The following is a 15,930-nucleotide window of genomic DNA, read 5'->3' on the forward strand; positions in this document are numbered from 1 at the left end:
CTATATTTTTGTTACATTTCTAAAGGTATATATTTAATAGTTGATTCTCTATTTCAAAATTTTATTATTACGAATGAGTTGCAAATATGTTATGTCATTAATGCATGTTTACTAAAAAAAAGGTTTCCAATTCAATGTGCACATCATGCATAAATCAGCTAATGGGAAATGTTATCAAGTATTGGTAAATAAGTTATATATGGAGTAACATTAAACTTTATCGATTAGGAATGAGAACATCTTTAGCAAAGCCTACCTTTCTGTTAGTAGAATTGGTTAGTCATTATAACGTATCACAGATAATAATATACAAAAAGTTAATTTGTCATCATATGATGGATGGAAAAAATAAAGAAATTAAATTTATTATCCATTATCTACAGTAAACAAAACATAAGTATGTAAAAAAATATAAATACATATATCATAGAAAATGGTAAGCCCACAGTTATCACATAAAAGCACAATTTGAATTATCATAGAATTAAATCTACCAACATCAATGCTTAGCCAGCAGGTAATCTGTATACAACAATGCCTGACATACCTATGTGCTTTTGTAGCAAAGATGGTAAAAATTGACAACATGCACGCTAGTAAAGTGTTAAAATGCAGTGTTGAGCATATCTAAAGGTATACTAGCTAGTAAATAGTTTAATCGTGCACTGTTGAATGTTCTGGAGCAGGAAATTATTTCACAATTAACCCCTATCAATAACAAGGATTAGAATAAGCTCCATGTTTTGGTACCTGGATACGGGCATCTTTAAAACATTTGAAATCGTTACCAAGATAGTTTGATAAAAATTCGGTTACACCATTGGACACCATGCATTATACCTCTTTTGAATTTCGAATAGTCCTTGATAGGTAACTATCGATTCACAATAAAGTGAACATGTCTATTGACGGTGTATCGAATTGGGATCTAGTGTTTATATAGCTGGCTGTTTTGGGCCTATGACGGTTATTGTAAAAGGTACAACCATTCCTTGACTATGCTACTAAAAGTTAATTGTGAAAAAAGATAGATATGGAAAAAAACATGGAAGGTTTTTAGTAACCCTAAACTGTGATTAAGTTTAGACACAATGGATGAGATATTATCTGACCAGGATAAATGCTCGTCGATTTTTACACATAGATGTTGATACATAGTTATGTACCTATTTTTTTTCAAAATATATGGTACATTTGTCAAGCATTTCAAGCAAGTTTTTGTTTTGATTTAACTATTATGCATCGAGTTTTTTATTTACTCACTATATTGTCGGAGCACAAATATTGTACTTATATCAGATCATATTATAATTGATCCTGAACGTGACACAGTTACCAGAGCATACTGAAGACGATTTAAGTCCAAAGTAAATTTGTAATCAAACTTCACGGTAATAATAGCCATTAAAATAAATAAGATTTGGTATCGTGATGTCGTGATGAAAGTAGCAAGTCAGGATGGCCGAGCAGTTCAAGGCGCAAAACTCAAGGTGCATAGACTTCTCACTCTGTGAGTCGAGTGTTCTGGTCCACGTGTGTGGGCGTGGGTTCGAATCCCACTTCTGACAATGATATTTGTTCAATAATTTTGTTTTCGTTAATAATAAACTCTCTCATAAGGTAGACTTCCTCTTAATTTGGTTATTACTAAATAGAAATATCACCTTTTTATAGAAAGTGGTTTGATTACTTGTAGAAACCACGTTAAACGTTAAAATATTGTAAACAGAAAACGGTGAACTAGCGGTATACAGGGAGGGAAATGTGGGTAATGTTAACTAATAACCTCTCTTTCTGCTTTATGATCCAAAGCACCTAGTAAATCAGATAGTTGTTTCCTATAAGAGAGATAATCATAACGAACTTGGCGGTTATCTGCCACCCATACATTGTACCGTTTGAGGCTTATCGTCATACCTGTAATACTAAATATTTTAAGTATGAAGAAGGTATAAGTAATTGTTGTAATATCAGTCAATTATGGTACATAATAGTAGATAATAAACTGATAGCTATTTTCTTTTGAGAGATTTAGACAATGTAGTAAGAATAATCCTAAGTCATATGAAGGTGACACAATAAGTGGAGTACATCGTGATAATACATCGAAGGTATGGTTAAGTAGTCAGGATGGCCGAGCGGTCTAAGGCGCCAGACTCAAGGTATATAGCCTTCTCACTGAATGAGTCGAGTGTTCTGGTCCACGTATGTGGGCGTGGGTTCGAATCCCACTTCTGACACTATATTTTTGTTACATTTCTAAAGGTATATATTTAATAGTTGATTCTCTATTTCAAAATTTTATTATTACGAATGAGTTGCAAATATGTTTATGTCATTAATGCATGTTTACTAAAAAAAGGTTTCCAATTCAATGTGCACATCATGCATAAATCAGCTAATGGGAAAATGTTATCAAGTATTGGTAAATAAGTTATATATGGAGTAACATTAAACTTTATCGATTAGGAATGAGAACATCTTTAGCAAAGCCTACCTTTCTGTTAGTAGAATTGGTTAGTCATTATAACGTATCACAGATAATAATATATACAAAAAGTTAATTTGTCATCATATGATGGATGGAAAAAATAAAGAAATTAAATTTATTATCCATTATCTACAGTAAACAAAACATAAGTATGTAAAAAAATATAAATACATATATCATAGAAAATGGTAAGCCCACAGTTATCACATAAAAGCACAATTTGAATTATTATAGAATTAAATCTACCAACATCAATGCTTAGCCAGCAGGTAATCTGTATACAACAATGCCTGACATACCTATGTGCTTTTGTAGCAAAGATGGTAAAAATTGACAACATGCACGCTAGTAAAGTGTTAAAATGCAGTGTTGAGCATATCTAAAGGTATACTAGCTAGTAAATAGTTTAATCGTGCACTGTTGAATGTTCTGGAGCAGGAAATTATTTCACAATTAACCCCTATCAATGACAAGGATTAGAATAAGCTCCATGTTTTGGTACCTGGATACGGGCATCTTTAAAACATTTGAAATCGTTACCAAGATAGTTTGATAAAAATTCGGTTACACCATTGGACAGCATGCATTATACCTCTTTTGAATTTCAAATAGTCCTTGATAGGTAACTATCGATTCACAATAAAGTGAACATGTCTATTGACGGTGTATCGAATTGGGATCTAGTGTTTATATAGCTGGCTGTTTTGGGCCTATGACGGTTATTGTAAAAGGTACAACCATTCCTTGACTATGCTACTAAAAGTTAATTGTGAAAAAAGATAGATATGGAAAAAACATGGAAGGTTTTTAGTAACCCTAAACTGTGATTAAGTTTAGACACAATGGATGAGATATTATCTGACCAGGATAAATGCTCGTCGATTTTTACACATAGATGTTGATACATAGCTATGTACCTATTTTTTTCAAAATATATGGTACATTTGTCAAGTATTTCAAGCAAGTTTTTGTTTTGATTTAACTATTATGCATCGAGTTTTTTATTTACTCACTATATGGTCGGAGCACAAATATTGTACTTATATCAGATCATATTATAATTGATCCTGAACGTGACACAGTTACCAGAGCATACTGAAGACGATTTAAGTCCACAGTAAATTTGTAATCAAACTTCACGGTAATAATAGCCATTAAAATAAATAAGATTTGGTATCGTGATGTCGTGATGAAAGTAGCAAGTCAGGATGGCCGAGCAGTTCAAGGCGAAAACTCAAGGTGCATAGCCTTCTCACTCTGTGAGTCGAGTGTTCTGGCCCACGTATGTGGCCGTGGGTTCGAATCCCACTTCTGACAATGATATTTGTTCAATAATTTTGTTTTCGTTAATAATAAACTCTCTCATAAGGTAGACTTCCTCTTAATTTGGTTATTACTAAATAGAAATATCACATTTTTATACAAAGTGGTTTGATTACTTGTAGAAACCACGTTAAACGTTAAAATATTGTAAACAGAAAACGGTGAACTAGCGGTATACAGGGAGGGAAATGTGGGTAATGTTAACTAATAACCTCTCTTTCTGCTTTATGATCCAAAGCACCTAGTAAATCAGATAGTTGTTTCCTATAAGAGAGATAATCATAACGAACTGGCGGTTATCTGCCACCCATACATTATACCGTTTGAGGCTTATCGTCATACTGTAATACTAAATATTTTAAGTATGAAGAAGGTATAAGTAATTGTTGTAATATCAGTCAATTATGGTACATAATAGTAGATAAACTGATAGCTATTTTCTTTTGAGAGATTTAGACAATGTAGTAAGAATAATCCTAAGTCATATGAAGGTGACACAATAAGTGGAGTACATCGTGATAATACATCGAAGGTATGGTTAAGTAGTCAGGATGGCCGAGCGGTCTAAGGCGCCAGACTCAAGGTATATAGCCTTCTCACTGAATGAGTCGAGTGTTCTGGTCCACGTATGTGGGCGTGGGTTCGAATCCCACTTCTGACACTATATTTTTGTTACATTTCTAAAGGTATATATTTAATAGTTGATTCTCTATTTCAAAATTTTATTATTACGAATGAGTTGCAAATATGTTTATGTCATTAATGCATGTTTACTAAAAAAAAGGTTTCCAATTCAATGTGCACATCATGCATAAATCAGCTAATGGGAAATGTTATCAAGTATTGGTAAATAAGTTATATATGGAGTAACATTAAACTTTATCGATTAGGAATGAGAACATCTTTAGCAAAGCCTACCTTTCTGTAGTAGAATTGGTTAGTCATTATAACGTATCACAGATAATAATATACAAAAAGTTAATTTGTCATCATATGATGGATGGAAAAAATAAAGAAATTAAATTTATTATCCATTATCTACAGTAAACAAAACATAAGTATGTAAAAAAAATATAAATACATATATCATAGAAAATGGTAAGCCCACAGTTATCACATAAAAGCACAATTTGAATTATTATAGAATTAAATCTACCAACATCAATGCTTAGCCAGCAGGTAATCTGTATACAACAATGCCTGACATACCTATGTGCTTTTGTAGCAAAGATGGTAAAAATTGACAACATGCACGCTAGTAAAGTGTTAAAATGCAGTGTTGAGCATATCTAAAGGTATACTAGCTAGTAAATAGTTTAATCGTGCACTGTTGAATGTTCTGGAGCAGGAAATTATTTCACAATTAACCCCTATCAATGACAAGGATTAGAATAAGCTCCATGTTTTGGTACCTGGATACGGGCATCTTTAAAACATTTGAAATCGTTTACCAAGATAGTTTTGATAAAAATTCGGTTACACCATTGGACACCATGCATTATACCTCTTCAGAATTTCGAATAGTCCTTGATAGGTAACTATCGATTCACAATAAAGTGAACATGTCTATTGACGGTGTATCGAATTGGGATCTAAGTGTTTATATAGCTGGCTGTTTTTTGGCCTATGACGGTTATTGTAAAAGGTACAACCATTCCTTGACTATGCTACTAAAAGTTAATTGTGAAAAAAGATAGATATGGAAAAAACATGGAAGGTTTTTAGTAACCCTAAACTGTGATTAAGTTTAGACACAAATGAGGATATTATCTGACCAGGATAAATGCTCGTCGATTTTTACACATAGATGTTGATACAAGTTATGTACCTAATTTCAAAATTTTCAAAATATATGGTACATTTGTCGCATTTCAAAGCAAGTTTTTGTTTTGATTTAACTATTATGCATGTTTTTTGATTTACTCACTATATGTCGGAGCACAAATATTGTACTTATATCAGATCATATTATAATTGATCCTGAACGTGACACAGTTACCAGAGCATACTGAAGACGATTTAAGTCCACAGTAAAGCTTTGTAATCAAACTTCACGGTAATAATAGCCATTAAAATAAATAAGATTTGCGAGGTATCGTGATGTCGTGATGAAAGTAGCAAGTCAGGATGGCCGAGCGCAGTGTCAAGGCGGAAAACTCAAGGTGCATAGCCTTCTCACTCTGTGAGTCGAGGTGTTCTGGTCCACGTATGTGGCCGTGGGTTCGAATCCCACTTCTGACAATGATATTTGTTCAATAATTTTGTTTTCGTTAATAATAAACTCTCTATCATAAGGTAGACTTCCTCTTAATTTGGTTATTACTAATCCCATAAGAAATAAAATATCACATTAAAACTTTTATAGGTAGAAAGTGATTTTAGCAATTCCCACTTGTATGAAACCACGTTAAACGTTAAAATATTGTAAACAGAAAACCGGTGGACTAGCGTGTATACAGGGAGGGAAATGTGGCGGTTATGTTAAACTAATAACCTCTCTTTTCTGCTTTATGATCCAAAGCACCTAGTAAATCAGATAGTTGTTTCCTATAAGAGAGATAATCATAAAACGAACTTGGCGGTTATCTGCCACCCATACATTGTACCGTTTGAGGTTCTCGTCATACCTTTAATACTAAATATTTTAAGTATGAAGAAGGTTTAAGTAATTGTTGTAATATCAGTCAATTATGGTACGTAAATAGTATATAAAACTCGATAGCTATTATCTTTGAGAAAATTTAGGACAATGTAGATAAGTATGAATCCTAAGTCATACTGAAAGGTAGACACAATAAGTGGGTGTACATCATGATATTACATCGAAGGTCATGGCTTAGTAGTCAGGATGGCCGAGCGGGTCTAAGGCGCCCAGACTCAAGGTATATAGACTTCTCACCTGAATGAGTCGATGTGTTCTGGTCCACGTATGTGGGCAGTGGGTTCGAATCCCACTTACTGACACTATATTTTTGATACATTTCTAAAGGCTATATATTTATAGTTGATCTCTCTATTTCAAAATTTTATTATTTACTCGAATGAGTTGCCAAATGATGTTTATGTAATTAATGCATGATGCCTTGTCATATAGAAAAAAAGTTCCAATTCCATATGTGGCACATCATGCATTAAATCAGCTAATGGAGAAAAGTTATTCAAGTATGGTAAATAAGTTTATATATGGAGTAACATTAAACTTTATCGATTAGGAATGAGAACATCTTTAGCAAAGCCTACCTTTCTGTTAGTAGAATTGGTTAGTCATTATAACGTATCACAGATAATAATATACAAAAAGTTAATTGTCATCATGATGGATGGAAAAAATAAAGAAATTAATTTTTTATTATCCATTATCTACAGTAAACAAAACATAAGTATGTAAAAAAAATATAAATACATATATCATAGAAAATGGTAAGCCCACAGTTATCACATAAAAGCACAATTTGAATTATCATAGAATTAAATCTACCAACATCAATGCTTAGCCAGCAGGTAATCTGTATACAACAATGCCTGACATACCTATGTGCTTTTGTAGCAAAGATGGTAAAAATTGACAACATGCACGCTAGTAAAGTGTTAAAATGCAGTGTTGAGCATATCTAAAGGTATACTAGCTAGTAAATAGTTTAATCGTGCACTGTTGAATGTTCTGGAGCAGGAAATTATTTCACAATTAACCCCTATCAATAACAAGGATTAGAATAAGCTCCATGTTTTAGTACCAGTAAGAGATTTGTTTTTCTTTAGAGATACGGGCAGTAATCTTTATTTGCCAAATCGTTTCCAAGATAGTTTGATAAGAAATTTAAGGCCACAATTAGAGAGGTTGGATTATATAATTTTTTTGGCCACAAATTCATGAAGAGGTTGGAATTTTATAAACATTGGAATTTTATAAAGTGAACAATTAAGTAATTAGTATTTATAAATTAAACTTTTCTTTTTTAATTGAAGGTTGGAAATATGCATAAATGCTTTTTTTACAAATTTGCATGTTTTGCCTAATTTTAAAAAGGTTGAAGTATGCATTAAGAGATTCATTGGCCAATTTTTTAAAAAAAGAGAGATTTGGAAAAATTGTTAATATGCAGTAGACACCACACTTTTCGTTATTGAATAAAAAAAGTATTGGTAAGAGTTTAATTTATTGCCACAACAAGATGTTTATTAGGAAAATCAGTACAAGAGATTTATTGGCCACATAAGAAGACCTAATTTTAATATCAAAAGTTTGATTGATGCCCACATTAAAACTTTTATTTTTTAGAAGGTTGGAAGTAAAGTAAGAATTTTATTGGGTTTGAGAGAGGTTGGAAAACAAAACAAATAAATAAAAAATTAAATTGCTCGTAATGCCCACACAATCTTTTGCAAGAGAATGGTTAAACAGTAAATAATTAAACACAATAATTTTCTTTTTAGAGAATTGGAAGTATGCATATAAGAAATTTATTCACAAATAGAGAGGTTTAAAGTAATTGCAGTAATTACATTTATTGGCCACACTTTTAAAAGAGAGGTTGGAAAATTTTATAGTAAACAGTTATAAATTGCAGATTTGGCCACACTTTTTTTTAAAAATTAAACCTTGTATGCAGTAATAGATTTATTGGCCACACTTTTCTTTTTTTCCTAGCAGATTTATTGGCCTTACATGTTCTTTTGTAGAAAGATGGTAAAAATTGACATACGCTAGTTGTTAAAATGCAGATTTTAGCTAGTAAATACACATGCACTGTTGAATGTTTGGAGCAAAGTAAATTTATTGGCCACAATTAACCCCTATCAATAACAAGGATTAGAATAAGCTCCATGTTTTTTGGTACCTGGTTAACGGGCATCCTTTAAAACATTTGAAATCGTTACTCACGATATAGTTTGATAAAAAAATCGGTGGTACTACAAATGGCCAGCATGCATGATACCTCTTGTGAACTTTCAAATTGTCCTTGCTAGGTAAACTATCGAATTAACAATAAAGTGGACATGTCTATTTGCCGGTGGTAGCGACATTGAGGATCTAGTGTGTATATTAGCTGGCTGTTTTGGTGCCTTATGACGGGTATTTGTATACAGGGACATCAATGCCTTGACTTTGCTACTAAAAGTTAGATTGTGGAAAATGAGCTAGATATGGAAAATAAATGCGGCAGGTTCCTAGTAACCCCTATAAAATGTGATTTTGCGCGTTTAGGACCACAATGGATGAGATATTATCTGACATGGTTAAATGCTCGTCGATTCCGATTTTTACACATGAATGTTGAGAACATATTTCATGTACTCTCTTTTTATTATCCTAAATTATATGGTATATTTGTCTTTAAGTATTCCAAGCAAAGTTTTGTGTTTTGATTTAACTATTACATGCACTCGTGTTTTTTTTATTTAACTTTCAATCTCTATTGTCGGCAGCCACAATATTCATTGTACTAATAGCAGATTCATCATTCTAATTGATCACTGAACGTGACAATGTTACCAGAGCTATACTGGACAGGCCGATTTAAGTCCACAGTAAATTCTGTATTCAAAACTTCACAGGTAATAATAGCCAATTAAAATAAATAAGATTTGGTCATCCGAGATGTCGTGTGAAAGTAGCTTAAGTCAGGATGGCCAGAGCAGTTCAAGGCGTCAAACCTCAAGTTTGATAGGACTTCTCCACTCTGAGAGTCGTGTAGTCAATTTGTTCTGGGTCCAAGGTGTTGTTGGTCGGTGGGTTCGAATCTCCCATATTCTGGACGACTGATATTTGTGTCAATTACTTTTGTTTTCGTTTCATAATAATACTCTTAGTAAGGGTAAGACTTCCTCTTAATTTGGTTATAAATAAAACTAGACCTAAATATCTCATTTTTAAAGAAAGTTGGTTTGAGTACTAGTTGGATGAAATCACGTATCAACGTTTAAAATATTAGTCAAAAAAAAACGGTTGATGACTTTCTTTAGCGGTTATTCTGTGAGGGGAAATGTCGGTAATGTAACCTAATAACCTCTCTTTCTGGTTTATGATCCAAAACAACCTAGTAGTTAAACAGATAGTTGTTTCCTATAAGAGAGATAATCATAAACGAACCTGGATGTTATCTGCACACCCATACATTGTACGTTTGAGGCTTCCCGTCATACCTGCAATACTAAAAATTTTAAGTATGGGTGACGGTTCTAAGTATTTGTTGTAAATATCCAGTTAACTTTGGATACATTAATTGTAGATAATTTATTAAACTATAGCTATTTGCTTTTGAGGAGCTTTAGACAATGTAGTAAAGGATAATTCTTAATTCCTATGGTAAGGGGCCACCAATTAGTGGAGTACATCGTGATAATACATACGACAGGTGATCGGAAAGTTCGACACGGATTGGCCGAGAGGTCTAAGGCGCCACGACTCATGGTATAGAGCCTATCTCTCTGAATGAGTCGATGTGTTCTGGTCCACGTATGTGTGGGGGCGTGGGTTGCTCTGATCCCACTTCTGACACTATATTTTTTGTTACAGTTCCAAATGTAGATATTTAATTAGTTGATGCTTCTATTTCAACGATTTGATTTATTACGAAGGAGTTGGCAATTATGTTACTTGTCATTAATGCACATATTTACTAAAAAACGGTTTTTCCTATTCAATGTGCCACATCATGCATAAAATCTGCTAATGGGAAATGTTATCATGTATTGGGAAATCAGTTATATATGGGAGTTAACATTAAACTTTATCGATAAGGAATGAGAACATCTTTAGCAAAGCCTACCTTTCTAGTAGTAGAATTGGGAGAGTATTATAACGTATCACAGAGAAAACAATATACAAAATGTTCATTTGTCTATCATAATGATGGATGGAAAAATACAAAAAAGAAATTAAATTTATTATCCATTATCTCCAGTAAACATATTACAGTAAAGTATGTTAAAAAATGTAAATTAATTTTTGCATAAGAACATGGTTAGCCCCTCAGGTAGATCACATAAAAAACCGCACAATTTGGATTTATCATAAAGAATTCAAATCTACCAACCTTTGATGCTTTAGCCAGCAAGTACTGCGGCATACAACAATTGCCGGACCCCTCCTCTGTGCTTTCGTAGCAAAGATAGGTATAACATTGACAACATGCACGCTGAGTAAAGTAGTTAAAGTGGCGTAGTTGTGCATATATCTAAAGGTATACTAGCTAGTAACTAATTTAAGCGTTCATTGTTTGAATGTTCTTGAGAAGGAAATTTATTTCACAATTAACCCTTTATCAGTGATAAACAAGGATTAGAATTAGCTCCAATGGTTGTGGGTACCTGTTTACTGGCAGCTTAAAAACCATTTGACAATCGTTACTACGATATAGTTGGGACACCAAGAATCGGGTGACACCAATGGGTACAGCATGGCATTTATACCCTCTTTTGATTTTCAAATAGTCCTATGTTAAGGTAACTATTCGATTCATACCACTAAAGTTGAACATGGCTAGTGACAGGTGTTCCGAAACTGGGATCTAGTGGTTATATAGTTTGGCCGCTTTGGGCCTATGGAGGTTATTGTAAAAGTTGAAAAACCATTCCTTGGACTATTGCTTACTAATAAAGTTAATTGATGAAAAAAGATAGAATATGGAAAAAACATTCAGGAATGTTTCTTATTAACTAAAATCTGTGATTAAGTTTAGACCAGCCCCACTGGAATGAGATATTATCTGACCAGGATAAATGCTCGTCGATTTTTACAAATTGTTGCTTGTGATACATAGTTAATGTTTTTTAAAAACCTATTTTTTTCAAAAATATATGGTACATTTGTTCAAGTCATTTCACAGCCATGTTTTGGTTTTTGATTTAACTCTTATGCTTCGAGTTTTTTATAATTACTCACAATATTGGCGGAGCCACTAATATTGTACTTTATCTCAGATCATATTATAATTGATCCTGAAAACGTGACACCAGTTACCAGCAGCATACCTGAAGACGAGTTAAGTCCACAGTAAAATTTTGTAATCAACTTCACGGTAATAATAGCCATTAAAATAAATAAGATTTGGTATCGTGATGTCGTGATGAAAGTAGCCAAGTCAGGATGGCCGAGCAGGTCTCAAGGCGTTAAAACTCAAGGTGCATAGCCTTCTCACTCTGACCAATGAGTCGAGTGTTCGTTAATAATAAACTCTTCTGTAGATTTTCCTCATTTGGTTATTGACTAAATCAGTATTGTGGGCTTGTAGGGTTCGTTAAAATATGTTGTCCAATCCCGAACGTTCTGAGGCAATGATATTTGTTCAATAATTTTGTTTTCGTTAATAATAAAACTCTCATTCATAAGGTAGACTTTCTCTTAATTTTGGTTATTACTCAAATAGAAATATCACACTTTTTTATAGAAATGTGGTTTGATTACTTGTAGAAACCACGTTAAACGTTAAAATATTGTAAACAAAAAAAAAACGGTGAACTTAGCCGGTATACAGGGAGGGAAATGTGGGTAATGTTAAACTAATAACCTCTCTTTCTGCTTTATGATCCAAAGCACTAGTAAATCAGATAGTTGTTTCCTATAAGAGAGATAATCATCTACGAAGCTGGCTGTTATCTGACCACCATTCATTGTTACCGTTTGAGTGCATACCGTTCATACTCTGTATACGAAAATACTTTTAGGTATGGTAGAAGGTGATATAGTAGATTTGTTGTTTATCAGTCAATTATTTGAGTACATAATAGTAGATAAACTGAATAGCTATTTTTCTTTTGAGAGATATAGACAATGTAGTAAGAATAATCCTAAGTCATATGAAGGTGACACCATTAGTGGAGTACATCGTGATTAATACATCGAAGGTCATGGATAAGTAGTCAGGATGGCGAGCGGTCTAAGGCGCCAGACTCAAGGTATATAGCCTTCTCATCTGAATGAGTTCGAGTGTTCTGGTCCACGTATGTGGGCGTGGGTTCGAATCCCACTTCTGACACTATAATTTTTGTTACATTTTCTAAAGGTATATATTTTAATAGTTGATTCTCTCTCTATTTCAAAAATTTTATTATTACGAATGAGTTGCAAAATATGTTAATGTCATTAATGCATGTTTACTCTAAAAAAAGGTTTCCAATTCAATCGCTGCTTGCAAACACATCATGCATAAATCAGCTAAATGGGAAATGTATCAAGTATTGGTAAATAAGTTATATATGGAGTAACATTAAACTTTATCGATTAGGGAATGAGAAACATCTTTAGCAAAGAGCGTATCTTTCTGTTAGTAGAATGGTATTAGTTCATTATAAACGTATCACAGATAACTAATATCACAAAAAAGTTAATTTGTGTCATCCATATGATGGATGGAAAAAAATAAAGAAATTGAATTTATTATCCATTATCTACAGTAAACAAAACATGAAAGTATGTAAAAAAAATATAAATACTGTGTATCCATAGAAACTGTAAGCCCACAGTTATCACATTAAAAAGCACAATTTGAATTATTATAGAATTAAATATTACCAACATCAATGCTTAGCCAGCAGGTAATCTGTATACTAACAATGCCTGACATACCTATGTGCTTTTGTAGCAAAGATGGTAAATAATTGACAACATGCACGCTAGTAAAGTGTTTAAAATGCAGTGTTGAGCAAATCTAAAGGTATTACTAGGCTAGTAAATCCAGTTTAATCGTTGCATTGTTGAATGTTCTGGAGCAGGAAAATATTTCACAATTAACTCCCCTATCAGTAATACAAGACTTTAGAATAAGCTCCATGTTTTGGTGCCCTGGATACGGGTATCTTTTAAAACATTTGAAATCGTTTACCAAGATAGTTTGATAACAAATTCGGTATACGACTCATTGGACAACATGCATTATACCTCTTTTGAATTTCTGAAATAGTTCCTTGATAGGTAAACAATCGATTCACAATCAAGTGAACATGTCTATTGACGGTGTATCGAAATTGGGATCTAGTGTTTATATATGCTGGCTGTTTTTTGGGGCTATGACGGTTATTGTAAAAGGTACAACCATTCCTTGACTATGCTACTAAAAGTTATAATTGTGAAAAAATGATAGATATGGAAAAAAACATGGAAGGTTTTCTAGTAACCCTTAAAACTGTGATTAAGTTTAGACATCAATGGATTGAGATATATATCTGACCAAGGATAAATGCTCGTTGTTTTTTTACCCATAGATGTTGGATACATAGTTATGTCCCTAATTTTTTTTCAAAATATATGGTACATTTGTCAAGCATTTCAAGCAAGTTTTTGTTTTGATTTAACTATTATGCATCGAGTTTTTTATTTACTAACTATATTGTCGGAGCAACAAATATTGTACTTATATCAGATCATATTTAATTGATCCTGAACGTGACACAGTTACCAGAGCATACTGCAAGGACGATTTAAGTCCCAAAGTAAAATTTGTAATCAAAACCTTCACGGTAATAATAGTCCCATTAAAATAAATTAAGATTTGGTATCGTGATGTCGTGATGAAAGTAGGCAAGTCAGGATGGCCGAGGCGGTCCCAAGGCGTTAAACTCAAGGTGCATAGCCTTCTCACTCTGTGAGTCGAGTGTTCTGGTCCACGTATGTGGATCGTGGGTTCGGATCCCCACTTCTGACAAATGATATTTGTTCAATTACTTTTGTTTTCGTATAATAATAAAACTCTCTCATAAGTTAGACTTCCTCTTAATTTGGTTATAACAAAATAGATAAATAAAATATCACATTTTTAAAGAAAGTGATTTTATTACTTGTCAGAAATCCGTTAACGTTAAAATATTGTAACAAACAGAAAACGGTGAGAACTACTGGTTATACAGGAGGGAAATGTGGGGTAATGTTATACCTAATAACCTCGTCTTTCTGCTTTATGATCCAAAGGCACCCTAGTAAAATCAGATAGTTGTTTCCTATAAGAGAGATAATCATAACGAACCTGGACTGATATCTGCCACCCTCACATTGTTAACGCTTTGAGGCCTTATTCGCCATACCTCTGCCACTACTAACTATTTTAAGTAATGGAGAAGGTCTCAAGTTAATGTTGTAATATCTGTCAAATTTTGGTTACATTAATTGACGATAATTTGAGTAAAACTAATAAGCTATTTTTCTTTTGAGAAATTTAGGACAATGTAGTTAAGAATACTCCTAAGGTCCATATGAAGGAGACTCAAATTGAGGATAGTCTCAGTAATCGATGATACATTCGAAGGCATGGTTAAGTTTTCAGGGATGTGCGAGCGGTTCTAGGCAGCCAGACTTCAAGGTATTCAGCCTTTCTTTCTGAGATGAGTGAGCGTGTTCTGGTCCCAGTATGTGGGCGGTGGTTCGAATCCCACTTCTGACACTTTATTTTTGTGACTCTTTTCTAACCGTATCTATTGAATTGTTTGATTCTCTATTTCATAAATTTCTAATACGGAATGAGTTGCAAATATGATTCATGTCATTAATGCATGCTTAACTAAACAATGGTGTCCAAATTCTCGAATGGTGCACTTCAAGGGCATAATTCAGCTACTGGGAAATCGGTTATCAAGTATTGGTAGAATAAGTTATCTATATGGAGTCACATTAAACTTTTATCTCGATTTGGAATGAGAACATCGGTAGCAAAGTACCTTTCTGTTAGTATGAAGTGATAGTCATAATATAACGTATCACCAGATTAAAAATTTACCAAAAATAGTTAAATTGTCATCCATATGATGGATGGAAAATAATAAAGAAATTGAATTTATTTCTCCAGTTATCTACAGGAAACACTAATCATAATTATGTAAAAAAATGTAAATTACTTTTATCATAGAACATGGTAAGCCCTCAGTTCTCACATTGATCGAACAATTAGAGTTTTCAGAAGAATTAAATTCTACCAACATTGATTGCTTAGCCAGCAGGAATTCTGTCGACAACCATTGCCAGATCATAACCTATGTGCCCTTTCGTAGCAACGATGGTAAAAATTGGACAACATGCACGGCTAGTTACTAGTGTTTAAAAAGCCAGTGTTGAGTATATCTAAAGGTTATCATAGCTAGTAAAATAGTTTAATAGTGCATAGTTGTACTGTGCTGGCGCAGGGAAA

The 15,930-nt window shown here is 33.1% G+C and overlaps 3 non-coding genes across 3 annotated transcripts; all 3 read left to right on the forward strand.

Moving 5' to 3' along the window:
* Nucleotides 1-2,124: 2,124 nt before the first annotated feature.
* Trnal-caa (transfer RNA leucine (anticodon CAA)) lies at nucleotides 2,125-2,240 on the forward strand. The gene is made up of 2 exons: nucleotides 2,125-2,162; nucleotides 2,195-2,240. It is a non-coding gene; the product is annotated as a tRNA-Leu (tRNA).
* A 2,119-nt stretch (nucleotides 2,241-4,359) lies between these two features.
* Trnal-caa (transfer RNA leucine (anticodon CAA)) lies at nucleotides 4,360-4,475 on the forward strand. Its single transcript has 2 exons — nucleotides 4,360-4,397; nucleotides 4,430-4,475. It is a non-coding gene; the product is annotated as a tRNA-Leu (tRNA).
* An 8,200-nt stretch (nucleotides 4,476-12,675) lies between these two features.
* Trnal-caa (transfer RNA leucine (anticodon CAA)) lies at nucleotides 12,676-12,792 on the forward strand. Its single transcript has 2 exons — nucleotides 12,676-12,712; nucleotides 12,747-12,792. It is a non-coding gene; the product is annotated as a tRNA-Leu (tRNA).
* Nucleotides 12,793-15,930: the final 3,138 nt, after the last annotated feature.

This window comes from Argopecten irradians, chromosome 1 (assembly GCF_041381155.1).
Source record: "Argopecten irradians isolate NY chromosome 1, Ai_NY, whole genome shotgun sequence".
In the NCBI taxonomy this organism is placed as follows: Eukaryota; Metazoa; Mollusca; class Bivalvia; order Pectinida; family Pectinidae; genus Argopecten; species Argopecten irradians.